Here is a 20,414-nt window from a genome sequence, read left to right on the forward strand (position 1 = left end):
CATGATGAGCTTAATCTGAGTTCTTGTCACATTTTTGAGAAACTCTTGGATGATTTTACTTACATCAATTTTAAAAATCTAGTTCTTCAGTTGTACTAGTCACTTTTCAAGTGCTCAATAGCCACACATGTGTCATAGCTACTGCATCGGGAAAACAAATCAGGTGATCCAATTTAGTCTCATAATGACCCTTGAGATAGATACTACATATTATCACCATTGCATATGAGAAAAATGTACACTTAGATTAATAACAGTGAAACTTTTATGGCACTTACTATATGGCAGGCACTGCTCTTTATGCTTTACAAATACAATGGTATTGCTTGATTTTAATTCTCTCTATGGTATTAAAGAAATTTCCCGAAGTAATGCAATTAGTAAGTGGCAGAGCAGGGATTTGAAACCCAGATCATCTGGTACCTGAATCTGGGATCTTCTTTTTATCTTGCCTTTCTAACTGACTAAAGGGCACTTGAAAGGCTATTCAAGCAGAGTAAAAAAATGAGATTTTCAAAGTCAGTCAGTCTTATTTGATTCAAAAGTAAATGTTTTCAACCTTCCCTGTATTATTGTAGCTCGAATCTAAAATTAATGATATATAGAAATCTTGTAGGGGACAATGGTCAATAGCATGTAGACTTAATTTCCGGAGAAAATCCTCAAAGGCACAAACAGACATCTCCTTCTTCCAAACTAAGCAGAGCAAACTAAAATATCAGGGAGGCTTCAACTAAGTTCATTGTGCTCAGCATACATACCACTATCCCTTTCTATTTATGTACATGGTACTTAATTTGTGTGTTGGCTTTCTCATCTATAACCTAAGTAGTGTATTGGAACTGGTTTTATAAGGTTGTTTTGCATATTAAATTAAGACACGTCAATAACTTCAAACAGTGCCTGACACCTAAACTGCATTCAATTTATATTAAACAGTTTTTACTATATGATAATTTTATGAATCAGATACTACCACAATCCCCATTCCACCTCTGCCAATAACTTTGATGGGCTTCTACTTGCTCCCTTTTCATGGTGTCTTTAAATATTATATGTGTAATGTGTGGTTAAAAGGACCTGGGGGACAAATTTTCTATGTCATCCTCTTGTAATGAGAGTAAGGTTCTCATCCTTAAAGTAGGAGAGTGACTGAGATGTCAGGCTGTGGCATTGTAGTTTCCGAGTTTGAATCATGGCCTGACACTTTATAGCTGTGTAAACTTGAAAAAGTTATTTATGTTTATTTCTTTTTCTTGGAAGTATTTGATTGTAACTACATCATAGTATTAATATTTTGTGGATTAAATTTAAAAATAAAATCTGCAAAACTAGAATAAAACATAATTGGCTTATTATAATGCCAGATTCATGTTAGTTATTATAGATTAAATGGAGGCTCCCTAAAATCGCATACATACATACACAAACTTCAGATCAATAACTGTATTAGTCAGGGTTCCCTAAAGAGACAGAACTTATAGGATAGATGTATATACAAAGGGGAGTTTATTAAGGAGTATCAGCTCACATTATCTCAAGGGGAAGTCCCACAATAGGTCATTTGCAAGCTGAGGAGCAAGGAAGCCAGTCTGAGTCTCAAAACCTCTAAAGTAGGGAAACCAATAGTGCAGTTTTCAGTCTGTGACCAAAGGCCAGAGAGCCCTTGTCAAATCACTGGTGTAAGTCCAAGAGTCCAAAAGCTGAAGAACCTGGAGTCTGATGTGTGACGGTAGGAAGCATCCAGCACAGAAGAAAGATGAAGGCCAGAAGACTCCGCTAGTCTGCTCATACCACTTTCTTCTGCCTGCTTTATTCTAACAGCATTGGCAGCTGATTAGATGGTGCCCATCCAGATTGATGGTGGGTCTGCTCCTCCCAGTCTACTGAATTAAATGTTAATCTCCTTTGGCCACACCCTCGCAGACACACCTAGGAACAATACTTTTAATCCTGCAATCCAATCAAGTTGACACTCAATATTAACCATCACAACAACTATTGAGCACATTGTATGAACTTAGAACCATGCAAGACACTAAAAAAAATCAATCTTGAGAAATAATGTAACATACTATTATTAGTTAGATGATGATATAACAAAATAATTTTGAACATATTATTGACTTTAGCATTGGAAGACGACTATCCTTACATTATAGTCAAGTCAAATCTATTTCTTTAACAGAAGTGAGTTAACACAATTTGTTTGGGAGTATCATTTGGTTCTTGGTCACCTCTTCCTGGCTTGCTCATGTCATTATACCCAGAAGCTTGCTGAGAAATACTGAGTTTAATTGTCAAGCCTATTCATATTCAATTTGCACCTTTAAGGTTACTATAGTGTATAGTTCACACACAGTAATAACATCAGATTTCCTCCATGTGTATACCAGAATCAAGTTTGCAAAAGCACAGAACACTTACGTGTGCATCCATTTTGTGCTGTGTGATAGAAAACCACAGACTGGTAATCTACAAATGACAGAAATCTATTTTCTCACAGTTCTGAAGGCTAGGAAATTCAAGATCAAGGCACTGGCAGATTGAGTTGTCTGGTGAGAATTACATGTGCTAGAGGGGACACATTTAGGCCACAGCATTCTCCTTTTGCCCTTTCCCCTTCTTCCATGTGAAGAAAAAGTGTTCCTTCCTCCAGAGGATGCTGCATTTGAGGCACCATCTCAGAAGAACAGACTGAACCCTTATGAAACAACAAACCTGCTGGTACCTTGAATTTTTGATTTCCCAGTCTCCAAAATTATGAGAGATAAACTTCTGCTCTTTATAAATTACCTAGTCTATAGTATTTTGTTGTAGCCACACAAATTTACTAAGACAACTTACTTTGTATTATTTTGCTGAAAAATACAAAGGAAGATCCAATTAGATACCCTGCATATACGAAGAGGATCACAAAACTTCAGTGTAAGTCTTTGACAATTTGTGTTTTACTTCTGACTTCAGACTATTTTATAACAAAATTACTGTTTTATACAAAGGTCTGTATCAAGTCAGAACACAACTCATTGTAAATCGTCCTCTAACTATTTCAAGTGTATCTTACACCCTGTCAGGAAAAAGAGGTAGCATAGCAAGTCCTAGCTATCTGGAAGATACATAAATTACATATAAGTGGATAATACTCTAGATTCAGATTGTATGATCATTAAGCACTTTTTAAAATCATTTTTAATGCAGTAAACAAATGGAAAGAAAAAGAAAAGGCTAATATGGCATAAATATGTGATCCATAAAACTAATTTCTCAGAATAAATTAATAAATTGTCATTAGACACTTGGCAACAGGTAGTGGGAAATACAACAACTTTGATATACAATAGAAGTAATTATATTACATCAATACTGGCACTATTATCTATGAGCTCTGTATTCATAAAGTATTCGATGAGTCTGAAACTTTGTTTTCTCTTCTATAAAATTTTTTAAAAAGGATTCACCTCACATAATTGTAAAAGTAAAAAAAAAGTAATGTGAAGTACCAGGTAGGTACAGAGTCTGGCACACAGAACCTGAAATTTAAGAAAGTTTGCTGATTATTGATTATGATAAAAATAAGTATTTAGGTCAGAAGTGGTGGCTCACGTCTGTAATCCCAGCTCTTTGGGAGGCCGAGGTCGGAGAATTGCTTGAGCCAAGGAGTTTGAGAACAACCTGGGAAACATAGTGAGACCCCATCTCTACAAAAATAAAACTAGCTGGGTGTGGTGGTGCACACTTATAGTCCCAGCACTCAGGAGCCTGAGGTGAGAGGATTGCATGAGACTGGGAGGTCAAGGCTGCAGTGAGCTGAGATCCCACCACTGCAGTCTAGCCTGGGTGACAGAGAGAGATCCTGTCTCAAATAAATAAATAAATAAATAAATATTTAGTTTATATTTTATTTGAAGAATGAGATATTGGATTTATTATGTTATCTTCCTAGCATTTGGTTCTAGAATTAAAATTGAAATGAGTCTACAGATATGTATTTCACACTGAAAGTAAAATTGCTTTTTGCTGAAAATATAAATTATATATTTTTAAAGAGATAAAATGAATTTAATAACATTTTATATACTGGATATGACGGTCATTTACAAAATTTTCTGGCTTTTTGTGACCTAAAAGTTAAGGTAAAATTTACACAGAGTAGAAATTCTATTCGTTTTAATAAATATATATGCTTACATAAATGATAGGCATAGGAGGCAGGGAAACTCTGGGCAGAAGAGAGTAGGTCCACAAGTGAGGGCCCCACTCTCAAGCCTGGAACTGTGGCTTGAGACATACATCCCTGTTTTCCTGAGGTGAGTAAAGTGAGGACATACATTCCTGTTTGCCTGCCCAAATGTTGCCTCTCCCAAAACCAGCCATGGCCTACCTTGCCCCCCATCCTGTGCGCATAAAAACCCCAGACTCAACTTGCAGAGATGAGAAGCAGCTGGACGTCAGAGAATATGGTTGAACATTGGAGAGAAGCAGCTTGATTTCAGAAGGACAGCTTGCCAGCATAGCTTTGGAGAGGAGTTCAACCATACCCAGCCAGAATCTGGGGGAAGATTACCTTCCTGCTCAGTCCCCTTTTCAGCTCCCCTTCCCACTGAGAGCCGCTTTTATTGGCAGTAAAATCCTCCTCATTTACCATCTCCAATTTGTTCATGCGACTCATTCCTCCTGGATGCTGGAGAAAAACTTGGGTGTGGGTGCAAAAGGTTGTCACACTGACCCTCCACTAAGTTTTTAACACTTAAGGCATCACGGATGGCAAAGGTAAAAGAGGACTGACTGAAACACTCCTTCTGGGACTTCAGACATCACAGGCACACCCTTAGGTGCTGCCACGGGGCCATTACAGAGTTCATTCCTGCCAGCGCCCAAAAACACTCACCTCAGCCCCTGCGGTCACTTACCTGCATGCTCCCTTCCACAGGAGGTTGAGCACAGCAGGTTTGCGTGAGTGGAGTTAATCTCTGCTAGCACCTTCACACTCCAGTTCCCACCCATGAAGGGGTCAGGGGAATTTCCTGCTTCAGAACCACCACTACAATCAAGATATAGACCATTTCCATCACTTTGGAAAGTTACCTCCTTCCAGTTGATCACTATATACACACAAAAAAGCACCTCTTACTTGTTAATTGACAAATAAAAATTATATTTATTTATTGTGTACAAGATGATGCTTTGAAATATGTACACATTATGTAATGGCACCACTAAGCAAATTAACATGTGCATTACCTCACATCCTTAACATATGCATTACCTATCATACTTTGTAGTGGGAACCCTTAAAATCTGCTCTCTTAATGGTTTTCAAGAATATAATATACTGTTGTTAATTACAGAAGGAATAAATTCAATATATCTATTGTATAACATAGAATATACTGTTCTGATTTCTATCTTTTTAAAATTTTTCTATTGAGCATGTCAGTTCTAGAGACTTTCCAATCAAATGATTTGTACAAAAGGACCATAGTAAACAGATATGATTCAAGGTTGCCATCAGTCAGATGCTAACCCAACAGTCTAGAAGTGATAAAACATTTCAAAATCTTGGCCTGTGGTCATGGTAGTCAAGCTGTATATTTTTATTTTATATCTACTACACAAGAAAAAGTAGTGAATGTATTCCAACAATTATTTTAACTAAGGAGATCATTTTGATGTTTTAGCAAAAGATGTACCTCTGTTTCATCATTGTATGCTTTAAACTACTAGAAGAAACACATTATTTTGTAATAAAATTTTATTTGATATGAAGAATTATTAATTGCATACTTTCTTTAAAAAATGCACTATGTAACTTAAGTTGTAAATTATCATCAAAAATTACTTTAAATAATTAGAAACAGATAATTAGCACTTTTAAACTTTTAGTGGATATTGCAAAGTACAGAAAAAACAGTGTATTTTGAGGACTTTATATAATTATAGATCTTGGGCTACGGTAGAAGCAAAAATAATTTTTCTTTAAAGTATATACATAGTCTAGGACAGTCAGCTACAAAGAATTGATATCGTATCAATGACCTCTTTTAAATATTTTTTTTGTTTTCACGATAAATGTCAATCCAGAAATAAATGAGCCACCTTTTATACAGTATAATACTGTAATTCAACCATTGTGCTTTGGGCTAAAGGGAAATGTCCTTGATCTTTTAGGTGGATGGTAATTAGTTCCTATACCAAATTCTACCATGGAGTCTTATTAAAATTGATTCTGAATAATGATCCCTATACTTTTATTCCTAGTGTTTGACATGTCTGACAGAATCTCTGAATTTTGCATTGACCAAGATGTCTCTTGGTCAAGTTAAGATGTCTCTTAACTTTTGTCATACTCTAAACCACATTCTTCCTGTCCTCTACTAACAATTAGTTCAATATATTTTCTAAGAGGCTGAGAAACCACACATACTCAAAAAGGTCATTAATATCAAATAGTATTTATTAATTTTTAATTCAAACAGAGGTTCAAAGCTGTACTAATCAAGTTAATGAGACATAACATTTTAAGGTTTTAGACTGAGACATAAAAATTACATTTTGTGTAGTATGTATGGTAGTTGATGACATATATTTTGATAATTAACAAGAGTTTGGTGATGAAATAAGTTAATGGAAATAATACTTACGGATATGTATTACATTGGAATTTTTTTTATTTTTTATTTATTGTCAAAATAGAAAGACCTACTATTTGATAGCACAATGGGATGACTCTAGTTAATAATAACTTAAATTCATAGTTTAAAATCACTTAAATAATATATTGGATTATTTATAACTAAAAAAATACATGCTTGAGAAGATGGATACCCCATTCTTCATGATGTGCTTATTTCACATTGCATGCCTGTATCAAAACATCTCATGTACTCATAAATAGATACACCTATTATATACCCACAAACATTTTAAAAAATATATAGTAGTGATCACTTATTTTTTTTTCTTTGTCCTCTTTCCATTCTCTTTTATTTATTCATCTTCTCTTGTCGAGTATTTCAGTCCTAAAGACATTGGACGAGGCAGATAAAGACAGGCATCTGTGCCAGAAGTGAGGAAGAGGAATATGACAGCTGAGAACATGGAGTTAGAGCTAAAACAGGATGATGATTGAGTCTACTCAGGGAACTTCTTAGCTTAGTCAGAGCAAGCAAGGAAATGGTCCAGAATAGGTGTCACACCCCAAGCAGACTGAGGACAGAATCCAAATGAGTGGTGGCCTGGTATGGGTGGGTCACAGCCTATACAGGATGATAATGGTACTTATAGAAATTGGTGGCAATAGAGAAGGAAAATTCACCAGGAAATTGATCGAATAAGGAAATGTGTTAAAGATAATGACATCTAAGTACATTGCTTTCAAAACAAGATGTTACAAATATTAAAATAGAGAAAATTAGACTAAAAATTATAATATTGGACTGCGATTGGAGGTATTTCTATGAATTCGTGGTTTTAAAAATATATAGATAAACATTGAAATAAATATAGATGTAAACATCTGTGAATGCATGTATATCTCTGTCCACTGACAGGACCCAGAAGCAGTGACTTTCCAGTGCTAAGGAGCATATCTCACACCCAGATCATGACTTCTAAAACACAAGGACTTAAAAGGAACAAGGACTTTTCTGAGAAATGACTGATTTCCTATGACTGAAAAGGTAAGTACTGATGGAAGAGGTGTCAGAGCTCCAGCATAGGGAAGTGGTTGACTTGAGGCTTGGTAAGAAGAATTTACCAACAAGAGTATAGGTTTAAAAGAGGAAAGTTTTATCAGAAAGAATGTTGTGGAAAAGTACAGTGGGGTGCCTTAGAGGGAGGACTAAGCATGAGATGGTGGATTTTCCTTAGGAGCATTTATAAACCTTAAGACAAGAGCTTAAGGGTAATTTGGGCCATATTAGTCACCTGGGTCAAGACAAATGATTACATTTGTAGACATTTTGGTGCCTTAATGTCAGCAAGGAATGCACAATGAGTTTTGATATGCATGCATTCCAGAGATGTATAGAAATTCTGGTTACTTATAGAAGCTGAAATAGACCTGGAACAAGATGCTGACTTTAGTTACCAGAGAAGTTAAATTACTTTAAAATTCCCCAGATAAGGAGTTTTGCCTCCGAATGGCCTATTAAACGGTCACCAGGTAACCTTTGGTCCCTTCTAAATTCCTCAGATAAGGAGTTTTTTTTTTTTTTTTTTTTGTCTAGAGGGCCTGTTCAATGGTCACCAGGTGATTTTTGCTGTCCTCAAGTACAAGATGAACCTAGGACACATTTTTGTACCAGAGATCAAAGGAGTGCTGAAGGAATAATGTGGACTTGGCAAAATGACACTGGCACCAACTTGAATGCATTGTCCCTGGACAAATCTGGGACAATTTGAGCATCAAAGAAAATTTTCAGTAATGATTTTAATCCATTTAACAAAATAGGAGTCCTATAAGTCCACATACATACAAATAAATGAAATAATTGAAATTTGAATGAGTAGCAGGATATATTAGATGACAGTGGTAATTTACATATTAGAGATTTAAAAAGAGGAAGAAGACATGTTTTGATGAATAGAAGTATGAATACAAATTCAAAAATCAATTCTGAAAATATTACACAAGCGAATTTTAATGTAATATTGACAGTAACATTTATGGAATACTTTGTGTCAGAAACTGTGCTTAATATTTTAGTTTTTATATCATTTTGTCTTGACAAGTATCATAGGTTAGGTTTATTATTTCTCCTATCTCTACATATAAGTAAAAGGAGGCTTGAAAGTTAAAGTACCTACTTAATATGTCAGAGTTATCTAACTCCATTACACAGTGTTCCTCTCTGTATTGTACTATTCTCTATCTCAGAAACAACAAGTGTAGCTTTTTGATACACTTTTGTTTTATATTTGTACTATTGCCTGTGAACCTAAAAAATTTGCGACAAGTCTCAGTTAATTTAGAAAGTTTAATATGCCAAGGTTGAGGATGTGCACCACTGACACAGCCTTAGGAGGTCCTGATGACATGTTCCCTAGGTGGTTAGAGCACAGCGTGGCTTTATACATTTTAAGGAGACACGAGGCATTAATCAATATATGTAAAATGAACATTAGTTAGGTCTGGAAAGGTGGGACAACTTGAAGTGGGGAGGGGGATTCCAGGTCATAGGTAGGTTGGAGATAGACAGTTGCATTCTTTTGAGTTTCTGATTAGCCTTTCCAAAGAGAAAATAAGACATGTATTTATCTCAATGAGTAGAATGATGACTTTGAATAGAATAGGAGGCAGGTTTGTCCTAAGCAGTTCCTAACTTGACTTTTCCCTTTAGCTTGGTGATTTTGGGGGCACAAGATATTTTCTTTCACATTTACCCCCGTTTTTAAAAATAATCTTTTGGAGAAACATTTTAGGAAAAAAAAATGAGTCTTCGGTCCCAGGTTTCATCTAATCTCTCATGGCTAGGATGGTTTACTCCTAGACAGGTAGATCTCGAGTTATTAGGAAAGCTCATTTTTAGCAGGTTGTGAAGTCTCATGTCCTCTGAAGAGAAAATAGGGGGAGGAAGGGAGAAGAACAATAACAACAAAAAAAGAAAATTCCTGGAAAATTAACGTAGGCCACATTACTCTGAAGTCCATACATTAGTAGGCAGGTATGAAAGTGTCTTATGTATGTGAATACATTGCTGTTTTTTTCTTCTGAAGTTTAAGTTGTCTAGATTCAGTTCATAGGCTTTATGAAAGCACAGCTTATTTTTCAGTGATTTCAACTTAGGAAAAAGTGGTAGAAAAAGAAAATAAAGCAGAAAAAAAGAAAATATTATTTTGGAAACTTAAAGCAAGAACAAAATAGAATTCAGTCCAAACTATATAAAAAATTCAAAACATTAAGCAAGACTAGAATCTAACAACAGGTGTACTATAGTTTTGGAAACATAATTTTAATCTCTCCAGTTTCCCATTTTTACTAAAGACAAATCATGGTAGGACCAATTTTCTTTATTAAACTTGGCCAGATTTTTTGTATAAAGTACAGCAAGAATAATTATTTTTCACATCAGCTTTATAAAATTGGCTTTGATGAAACTTTGTGCCATAGAAGAAATCTCAGATATGACTATTTTTAATGCCAAACTCAGCCATGGATTTGTGTCACTAACTATATATGAGTTAGGTAAATTTTTTCTCCTCTTGAGGTTCCAAGACAAACCTGAGGCTCCTGGACCTGTCAGAAAGTGACATTTTTTATTTACCACAGGTCAAATACCCTGTACAGGGACTGTGTAAATGATGAGGCCAGTTTTCCCAAGAGCTTTTATTGACTCCATAAATTAAGTTTGATTCCTTAAAGGAAAGCACACCATTCCAGTAAAAGCCTTGGTAAAATAACCAGTTTCTCCAATTGTGTTTTGTTACAAATGAAAACAGACTCTTATTGCACTTATGCAAATAACTGTATTGCCGTAAGATAACAATACTCACAAATAGTTTCCAAATTCTGGAGAAATCAGGTAGAGAGAAAAAATACACTCCAAATTTTGTTCATAAGAGTATACTAAAAATTGTTAAAAGCTGTCAGTATCTAAAAAGAAAAGTTTCAAGATGGAAAAACAAAAAATAAGCAATGTTTTAAGCAAAAACTTAAAAAGATTATTTCAGTCCATGCAATTAATTCCTGTTCTGCTTGATATTCATGAACATTTTAGCTCTCCCTGAGTCCTGAAAGTTTTTCCTCTATTTTGATGTGACAATCTCCAAGTTTTTTGGAAACCTACTTTCAAGAGCATCCATTAGAGTTTTATAGCTGATTATAAAACCACCTTCTAAGGAGGACCAAGACAACACAACAGTTGTCTGTGGTTGACAATAAGTTTTAGAGAAGCCATAGTCAAAGGCACAATTGACAAGGAAATTTGTTACCTCTGTGGCACACAATAATTTTAACATAAGAATTATGATTATTACTGATAATGTACACTAAGTCCACTAAGTCATATCAGAATTATAGGAGTTTCCCATAATTTTGGAACACAAACTAATAATATATTTATAAAAATACAGCCCAAAGAAAACCAAACATCATTTCATATTTGACAATCCTTCATGTATAATTATGTCATTTTTGGACTTTAGTGAATCTAATATCTTAACAATTTAATTAGGTCAGAAAAATACATAATTTGTAATTTGGTTTTAAACATTTGTCAAATAGCAAAGGTTTAAAACACTTGATAACACAAAACAGAATCACAGGTCATTATAAAATTAGTCATTCATTTAACCAAAGTGATAACTCAAGGATTTCAAAAAAAAAAAGGCAAAATCCTTCATTCTTTGAGACAGGAGACATAATTTTACAAACAATAAGCCTTAATAAAAACAGCATAAAGCCAATTAAATTTGTGTTTCAGAATTTTATAAACTATCTATCAAATTGTAATTGTACCACAAGATATAACTTCCATAAGCCTTTTATAATCTTTATATCCCTTGTTAAGGAGTCAATTAATGCTTCCAAAAAACCTTGTTAATCTGATACATGCGCCCATATGCTGGTCTTTCTTCAGGGTGGCTTCAACATTAATACTTAATTTATAGAGAAACTGAACTTATTTTTTCTTTCAAAATTGGCCCTTACAGTCTCATGCACCCACCTCTTCCACAATAGTCCTTGGGCCTTGAGGAGTTGACTAGCTTTAATTTCTGGACCTGTGTCTCAGGAATGCAGTTTATTTTAATTGGCATCTTTTACAGGGCCTGAAGATGAGGGCTTAATTGCTGTCAATGTTTAAGATTTAGCAGGACTTGGTGTCCTTTTTAGACCCAGGAATCACAGCCTTGTAACTCAATGCCACAAAACTTTAAAGGCACATACTTCAAGACACACGGATGTAATAACCTTAATTTAAAAAATTAAATCTCATTTTTTACAAAGAAAACAAAACTTAATAATAATAGTTTAGGAATTATTTTGATAAAACATAAAATCTGTTAGGACAGTTACCAAAAGGCAAAAGAAAAGGCTTTCTGCAGTGCACAGAATATTATGTTAGAAGAAAACATTTCCTTTAGATCTTTAAGAAAACATGGCTTTTAAAAGGGGAGAGAAAGTTGAAAAAGAGTGAGATGCAGTAAAAGTTGAAATCTGTGTTAAAAAATTAAAATCTCTTATAATTTATTAAATCAACCACTTAAGAAAATTTCCTTGTATTAACCAACAATTTAGTATATGTGTTTATAATTTCCCTTTAATTATAAACAATTTGATCATATAAGAAGGTTTGTTTTTTTTTTAAATAAATCCCCTTATTATGCCTTACATAGACTAGTCATGACATGCTTGAACTTTCTGATTTGTCCTCCACATCCTTCTTCCTTAAACAATCAGTTATTTTAATTTAGGACTAAATTTACCATGCTAGATTATTTTTAATATAAAATTATCTCTCTTTAAACTTTTTCACCACAAAAAACTCTTTATTTTTATAATTTTCTTTATGTCTCTCTTATTTCCTGGTTCTTTTACCTTGTTTTATACATCAGCTTTAAATAAGCTTTGAATTAGGTTAAACTTGTTTACCTTTTTAAAAAAAGACACTTATTTTTTGCAAGAATGTTTTCATACAATATATTTTTATTGAGAAATAACCAAATAATGATATATCTACTATTTAATTTAATATACATTTATATTCTAAATTATGTTTGTCTATGAGTGTTTATTCCATTACTTTTACCTAATTATTTTAGTTTAATTCTTTACCTAAGTTATTTATGAAAACTGCAATAGTCGTCATTTAAAGTTGTAGAACCACCACTGCAATATGATAACTGAGACAGTGAAAAAGATTTGACCTAACTGACTGCAACTTGCTTTTAATCTCCAAGCTGTCCTTGTTCACTCCTGGGTGTAGGCTGAACTAACTTTGGGAGGAACTTAGCTTATAGTTTAGTTTTGAAACAAAGACAATGACAGTTTTTTCCCCAAACAAACCTTCTTACTGCCTGTGGACTAGACTGCCTAAAGCCACAGGTATAGAAATTATGATAATCTTACTAAATTCAACATGTGGCTATTTTCATTAAATCAATGTCAATGTCTTATTTATTTAAAATTACATAAGCAAAAATCATTTTGTTTGGGCTGGGTTTATAGTTTTGTAACCCTTATTTCAAATTTTGACACCTAATAGAATTTGGCAGGAATAAATATAAAATTGCTTGATTAATAAATGGAAACAAAAATGCTTCCTGACAATTCTTAAGACATTTCTAATATTACATTACCAATAATTTTAAGGCTAGCTAATTTATTATAGATTTTACTTAAGTTAAATAAAGTTGAAAAAGCATTTGACTAGTCTTTTATTTTTTCTTGTTAAAGTATTTGATTCCAGCAGTTTTGTTTTCTTAAGACAATTAATTAGAGTTCTTTATATATGTTCAGTAGTGAAACCTTTTGTATACAACACATAAATACATAGACATATTAGGCATTCCAATAGAATTACATCTTATAGATTCCTAAGACTTTTTTTTCCTATTTTAGACTTGCAAACTCTTGATAACCTGTTTTATTACCATGGCAGTTGTCAGCTAACTAGCCCTAAGTCTGCATATTAAAGGAAACAACTCAAGTGAAAATCAGCAAAATTTACATCATAAGGTACAAAGAGAAAATATGGCAAGCTAGAGGGAAATTAAAACTGATTTTATTGCCAATTGAACATAAAATTATAGAAGTGTATTATAAAGGTCTTCAAATATATACATAAGCGTGTAACATACACACATGCACACAATGTTCTATAGCTTCTACTTCAGTACTTTATCCATAAGATAAATACAAATTTGCTGCCTTGCAAAAAACAAACAAAAAAATAAACCAACAAAAAACCTGTTAGACCCAAACAGTGGTTTTTATCTCAGTAGAAAAGGAACAGCAGATTTAAAGCAGGCAGAAAATAAAATAGAAGAAAAGTGGACCTAGGAATGCTATAGTTTGCAGGTCAACCTTAGGGCTCCTTTTCCTTAATGTAAATGTGCACAAAGACTGTATTAGTTCCATTGTATTCTGGCAAGTAGTGGTGCCATAAAACATACAGAGTGCTCAAAAGGGGGTCATTCTTCTTGTTTTCTCCTCATTCTTAGATTACTTGCCTCCCCACCTCCTCATTTTTTTCCTTAAAAGGAGGAACTGAGCTGTGGCCTAGGGTTTTGGTGGGGTGGATCTTTATGTGCTGCCTGTGGGAAAGACTCCATAATGCCTCACCCCGGAGTCGTTTCCACCCTCTTACATGTCTCAGTTTCTCTCTCCAGAGGTCTGTGACCTCTGAGAGGGTTCAAAGATCATGTAATCAGCCATTATATCTATTTTCTGGATGAGCCATTTTTAAAATTATTTTTTGTTGGGGATTTCCCTACAGAGCTACTGCACATCACTGGGGGTCAGCTTCCCAGACACTTCCATAAGGCTCCCAAAACCAAGAGACAGCTTTCAGCTGGAAGGAGCAAATTCCCTCAAAAGCTGAGAAAACTCAGTATCTCATCAACCTATGAAAACAACAGTTCTCTTCCTCATGCAAATGTGCATGGAAAAACCAAATTAAGATTAATTTTGGGAGGAAAAGCAATAGAGAATACCCTTTAGAATGCATCTGTGAACTGGAATTAGGATTCTTAAACAACAACTTCCAAGGAGAAAAAAAAAAAAAAAAGAAAAAGCAGACAAGATTACTTTCTGTAAACTTCTCCGCTACTTGTAACTTTGTAGCTCTCATCTGCCATTATACATGCCAAGGTCAAATCATCTCACAGAGCAAAGTCATCCCTGGTACCCCAAAGCCAAAAAGTCAGGTCATACAACAAAACTGCCCATGACTCTGGAAATTCCACAAAGAAAACAGAACACTCCAAAAGCAGGTGAGTAGAGCCTTTGTTCTGAATTACTTAAAGGGGTTCAAGTCATTAGAAGCTCCTCTAGATTTTTTGGCACTGCAGATGGCAAAGGGGGAAGAAAGGTGGAAGAAAATGAAATGAAATAACAATTTTTTTAAGACAGGAAGCAAACACAGAAACCAAACACATAGTTTTTGTTTGTTTTCTCCATTTTTATTTTATTTTATTTTACTTTATTTTTATGGCTGTGAGGAATCTTAGCCAAATTATAAAGTCCTTTTTACTCATAATTTGGAATATTCACTTTGATTTGACCAAGTCAGCTAGAGTTGGTAAAATCCAATGGGGGAAAGACCAGTGCAAACAACAACAACAACAAACTAACAATATGACCGCTGAGCGCTCTAATGGCAAGGAGAAATTAAGACCAGCTAGTTGTTAACCTTAACTTTAGCCAAGACAAACCCCAATTCACTTATTTACCTAAGGTTGGGTCTCAGGCTGAAGACTTCTCTCCACATTCCTAGAAGCAGGAAAACAAAACAAAACAAAACAAAAACAAAAAACCTCATCTTCCTGTTGGAAGTGAGCTCAAACTCCATAAAGGAGTTACCTGCCTTCCATCATTATGAAAGCAGGAAAAACTTGCCTTTCTTGTTTTAGAAGCAAGTAAAACTCCAAAAAGAAGAGGAATTGTACAGCAAAATAAACTTTAGATCTCAACACAATTTTGGAAGATCAGGGATTCTCTGCAGGGGGTGCTCTCAGACCTCAGCAAATTGTCCTATTTGATTGAGCTATAAAGTTAGCTCATGCTGGTAGCAAGCACCAATAGGAGATTTGCCAAAGATCAGGAGCATCTCCACTCAGAATCTCTTTGTGGTTACCAAATGTGAACCCTGAAAATTTGAGACAGGTCATAGTTAATTTAGAAAGTTTATTTTGCCAAGGTTGAGGATGCACACCCATGACACATCCTCAAGAGATCCTGATGACATGTGCCCAAGGTGGTCAGAGCACAGCTTGGATTTATACATTTTACGGAGACGTAAGACATAAATCAATATATGTAAAATGAACATTGGTTCAGTCCCAAAAGGCGTGACAACTCAAAACGGGGAAGGAGCTTTCAGGTCACAAGTTGGTTAGAGACAGATGGCTGCATTCTTTGGAGTTTCTGATTAGCCTTCCCAAATGAGGCAATCAGACATGTATTTATCTTGGTGAGTAGAGGGGTGACTTTGAATAGAATAGGAAGCAGGTTTGTCCTAAGGAGTTGCCAGGTTGCCTTTTCCCTTTAGCTTAGTGATTTGGGGGGCCCAAGATATTTCCCTTTCACAGGACAAAAAAAAAAAAATCCTAACTCTGTAAAATATTTGAAAAGATTTATTCTGAGCCAAATGTGAAGACCATGACCCATGGCATAGCCTCAGGAGAGCCAAGATGTTGGGTAACAGCTTGATTTTATAAATTTTAGGGAGACATAAGACATCAATCAATATGTATGAGCTATACATTGGTTCTGTCTGGAAAGGCAGGACAACTCAATATGGGGATTTACAGGTCAGAATGGGATTCAAACATTTTCTGATTGGCAATTGGTTGAAAAAGTTTAGTTATCTAAACATGGAATCAATAGAAAGGAATTTGGGTTAAGAAATGTGGTTGTAAAGACTAAGGTGCTTTTGTAGATGAAGTCTCAAAAGTGGCTGCCCTAGGAGGCAATAGATGCACATGTTTCCTCTTCAGACATTTAAAAGGTGCTGGACTCTCAGTTAATATCTTCAGGTTCAGAAAAAGACCTGGAGAAGCACGGGGATCCTCTGTAGAATATAAATTTTCCCAAGAGACAGAAAGGCAGGAAAACTCAAATGGTCCTTTGCAGGGCCATTTCAAAATGTGTTAAAGAAACATATTTTGGTGTAAAATATTTTCATTTATTCCAAGGCCTGCTATCTGTCATGTGATGGTATACTAGAGTCAGGTTGGAATTTAGTATCTTATTGCTACAGTGTTTTATCAGTGTTCAGAGGTCTGTTTAATGTTAATGCTGGTCACTTGTGCCTGAATTCCAAAGCTAAAAGAGGCATGTCCCAGGACCCTTTCTTCCCATAACTGTCTGAACTAGTTTTTCAGGTTTCTTTGCAATCCCCTTGGCCTACAGGATGGGTCCATTCAGTTGGTTAGAGGGCTTAGAATTTTATATTTTGTCTATAATAGTAAGAACACATAGCTGAGAGGTTCTTTATTTGTAAATTGCCTTCTTTAAAACTTTCTTAGATACTGAGAAACACAAATAAGCCTTGGTAAAGAAAATCATCTCTGTTCAACGTCATTATTATTATAGTAACACCTATGTCAGACTACTTTTTTGAGTTTCTGATTTGACTTACTGCAGACTTCGATTGGTGGATTGTAAGGTGATTTATAACATCTTCTACTGTATTTGATTCTCTATGAATAACTTAGCACAAGTGTTACTTTTGCTGATAAGAACCTTTTCTATTCTTCTGTATCTTAGGCTTTTAAAAAGGAGTTTGTGGCATATATTGAAAAAAAACCATTGAAATCTCAAAAGTATATTTTTCATTACAAAGCATGGTAAAAACTCTAATTCTTTATGAACTGTGGATAAAAGTAAATAACTACCTAAGGTAGATGTAAGAATGCCAATATTCACACTTCTGGTATGTCTTATAACGTCTTCTAACATTTTCTATGTGTTAAACGAAACTCGAATCTATTAGAAATGTAATTTAAAATTATTTTGTTGTATATTGGCATGTGACCTAGATTCATGCTGTATTTATTTGTAGTGTGCCTGAAAGAATTAAATGTCTGGTAAAGTAGCATTTATTCAAAATAAAAAAAGGCAATTACAGGTGAAAGAAAAATCCATCTAAATAATATAGATGAAAAGAGTTTCCTCATGATTGAGGTGACAAGGTTTCAGTCATATTGAGACTGAATGTCTTTCACGCTACTTATTTCTAACAAACTACAAGTGTGAACCTCATGGATAGGTGAAGCAGGATTGAGCTGGAGGTGATGACAGTTCTGCGTTTACAACATATTAATAACCAAGAAACTAAGGTGAGTGAATTATAATGATTTTCTACATTTCCTTTTGATTTTTATCCCCTCTTTTTTGACGACAAATAACAATGAAGAAAATATATTTTACACCTGCCCTAGTTATGCATAATACAATATTTCATTGACTATAAAGAACAGAAATAAGTTCTCCTTGAAGAGGTCCTTCACATCCCTTGTAAGTTGTATTCTTAGGTATTTTATTCTCTTTGTAGCAATTGTAAATGGGTATTTGCTCATGATTTGGCTCTCTACTTTTGGTTTAGAGAAATGCTTGTGATTTTTGCACATTGATTTTGTATCCTGAGACTTTGCTGAAGTTGCTTATCAGCTTAAGGAGATTTGGAGATGAGACAACAGGGTTTTCCAAATATAAAATCATGACATCTGCAAACAGAGATAATGTGACTTTCTCTCTTACTATTTGAATACCCTTTATTTTTTTCTCTTACCTATTTGCCTTGGCCAGAACTTTCAATATTATGTTGAATAGGAGTGGTGAGAGAGGGCATCCTTGTCTTGTGCCAGTTCTCAAAGAAAATGCTTCCAACTTTTGTCCATTCAGTGTGATATTGGCTATGGATTTGTCATAAATAGCTCATATTATTTTGAGATATGTTCCATCAATACCTAGTTTACTGAGAGTTTTTAGCCTGAAGCGGTGTTGAATTTTATTGAAGGCCTTTTCTGCATCTATTGACATTATGATGACATTATTTTATATGAAGAATATCTTAAAGACTCACCATAAAACTTGAGCTAATAAAATAACTCAGTAACATTTCAGGACACAAAATCTACATACAAAATCAATTGTATTTATATACACTAACAATGAACTATCCAAAAAGGAAATTAAGCAAATGATCCAATTTTCAATAACAAACAAAATAACCTGAAGAATAAATTTAATTAAGAAGTTGAACAATCTGTATATTTGAAACATTAAAGCAAAATCAGAATTTGAAGACACCATGAATAAGTAAAATATCTCATGATCATAGATTGGAAGAATTACTATTGTTAAAATGTCTATACTTTTTTTTCCAAGATGGCAGATTGGAAGCATTATGCGCCTCACCCACTTGGAAAGAGCAAAATAGTGTGTGGAGGTTCATACTGTGAACTCTTATCCAAGAAGGAACATGGGAGCCCAACAGAAAACGTGGAAGAGTTTTTGTATACTTTGTAAAAGGGAGTGGGCAGCAACCCACACCAATGGTATGGCAGAAAATGCATCTTCAGAGAGTAAAAGGGAGAGAGTTTGACTCCGTGATGTATATTCCCACTGGGGAGCCAGGCAACCCAGGCCATGGGAGAGATCCTTGACCATACCCAGTGCACACTCCACTATAAAATTTGTTGACTCAAGTGCACAGCCCTTGGGACTAAGATAAGCTTCTTGAGACTTCCACCTCCCCATCTCTACAGGAGGCCAAGAGCCTACTCACATCCCTGGTACACTGCTACTACAACAAACATTTGAGATAATAACCACATTAAAGCTATCTATAACCAAGGAATTCATACAGAGCCTTGGCCCTGTGAGAGCACCTAGAAACAAAGTGAAATGACTCCACTAAATATATATTACAATCACAACTTCAAGGGGGGTGGAAATAGTCTCATCCAAATGAGAGAAAAATAAAAAATAAAAGGTAATGTTTGCTCCTAATGCAAAGGAATCAGTACAGTAAGTCTGGCAGTATGGAAAAAATAGGGTGTCATACTTGCTCTCTAGCAATGAATCCTAAACAAAATGAAAATTCTGAAATGCCAGATGTATCTTTCAAATTATGATTTGTAAGGAAGCCCAGTGAAATCTAAAGGAAAATTGAAAAGCAACACCAACATCCAAAAAAAAAAAAAAACAGGATGTGAAGGAAAACTTTGCTAACAAGATAGATTAAAACAAACAAACAAAACACTGAAAGAGAAAATCTTATTGAAGAAATTACAAAATACATTTCAAGGGTTTAACAGTTGACTAGACCCAGAAGAAGAAAGAATATCAGAGCTTGAAGATTGATCTTTCAAAATAACCTAAAGCAGGTAAAAATAAAGAATTTTAAAAATTAAATTATGTAAGAAGTATCTAAATTTATGTCCAAGGTATTACTGAGAAAGAAGCAGAAAAAGTAAAACGCTGGAAAATCTATTTGAGAGAATAATTGTGGAAATCTTCCTTGGTCTTGCTAGAGACTTAGCATTTAGACACAAGACACTCAGAGAGCTCCTGGGAGACACAATGCAAGACGAACTTCCCCCAGTGCATATTAGTCCTCAGAAATTAATGTGAAAAAAAATTCTAAAAGCAAAAGAAAAGCATCTAATCAACTAAAAAGGAAATCACATCTGACTAACACTGGATTTCTTAGTAGAAACCTGACAAGCCAGAAGAGATTGGG

The 20,414-nt window shown here is 34.6% G+C and overlaps 1 protein-coding gene and 1 long non-coding RNA gene across 2 annotated transcripts in view; one reads left to right on the forward strand and one right to left on the reverse strand.

Moving 5' to 3' along the window:
- The window catches only part of TYRP1 (tyrosinase related protein 1), a 1,163,994-nt gene that overhangs the window by 552,890 nt on the left and 590,690 nt on the right, over positions 1-20,414 (reverse strand). The window lies entirely within an intron of this gene.
- The window catches only part of LOC134807688 (uncharacterized), a 30,959-nt gene continuing 25,389 nt past the window's right edge, over positions 14,845-20,414 (forward strand). The window contains exon 1 of the long non-coding RNA XR_010148770.1: positions 14,845-14,937. This is a non-coding gene — a long non-coding RNA (uncharacterized LOC134807688). The remainder of the gene's footprint in view (positions 14,938-20,414) is intronic.

The sequence above is a fragment of the Pan troglodytes genome, chromosome 11, assembly GCF_028858775.2.
Source record: "Pan troglodytes isolate AG18354 chromosome 11, NHGRI_mPanTro3-v2.0_pri, whole genome shotgun sequence".
Lineage (NCBI taxonomy): Eukaryota > Metazoa > Chordata > Mammalia > Primates > Hominidae > Pan > Pan troglodytes.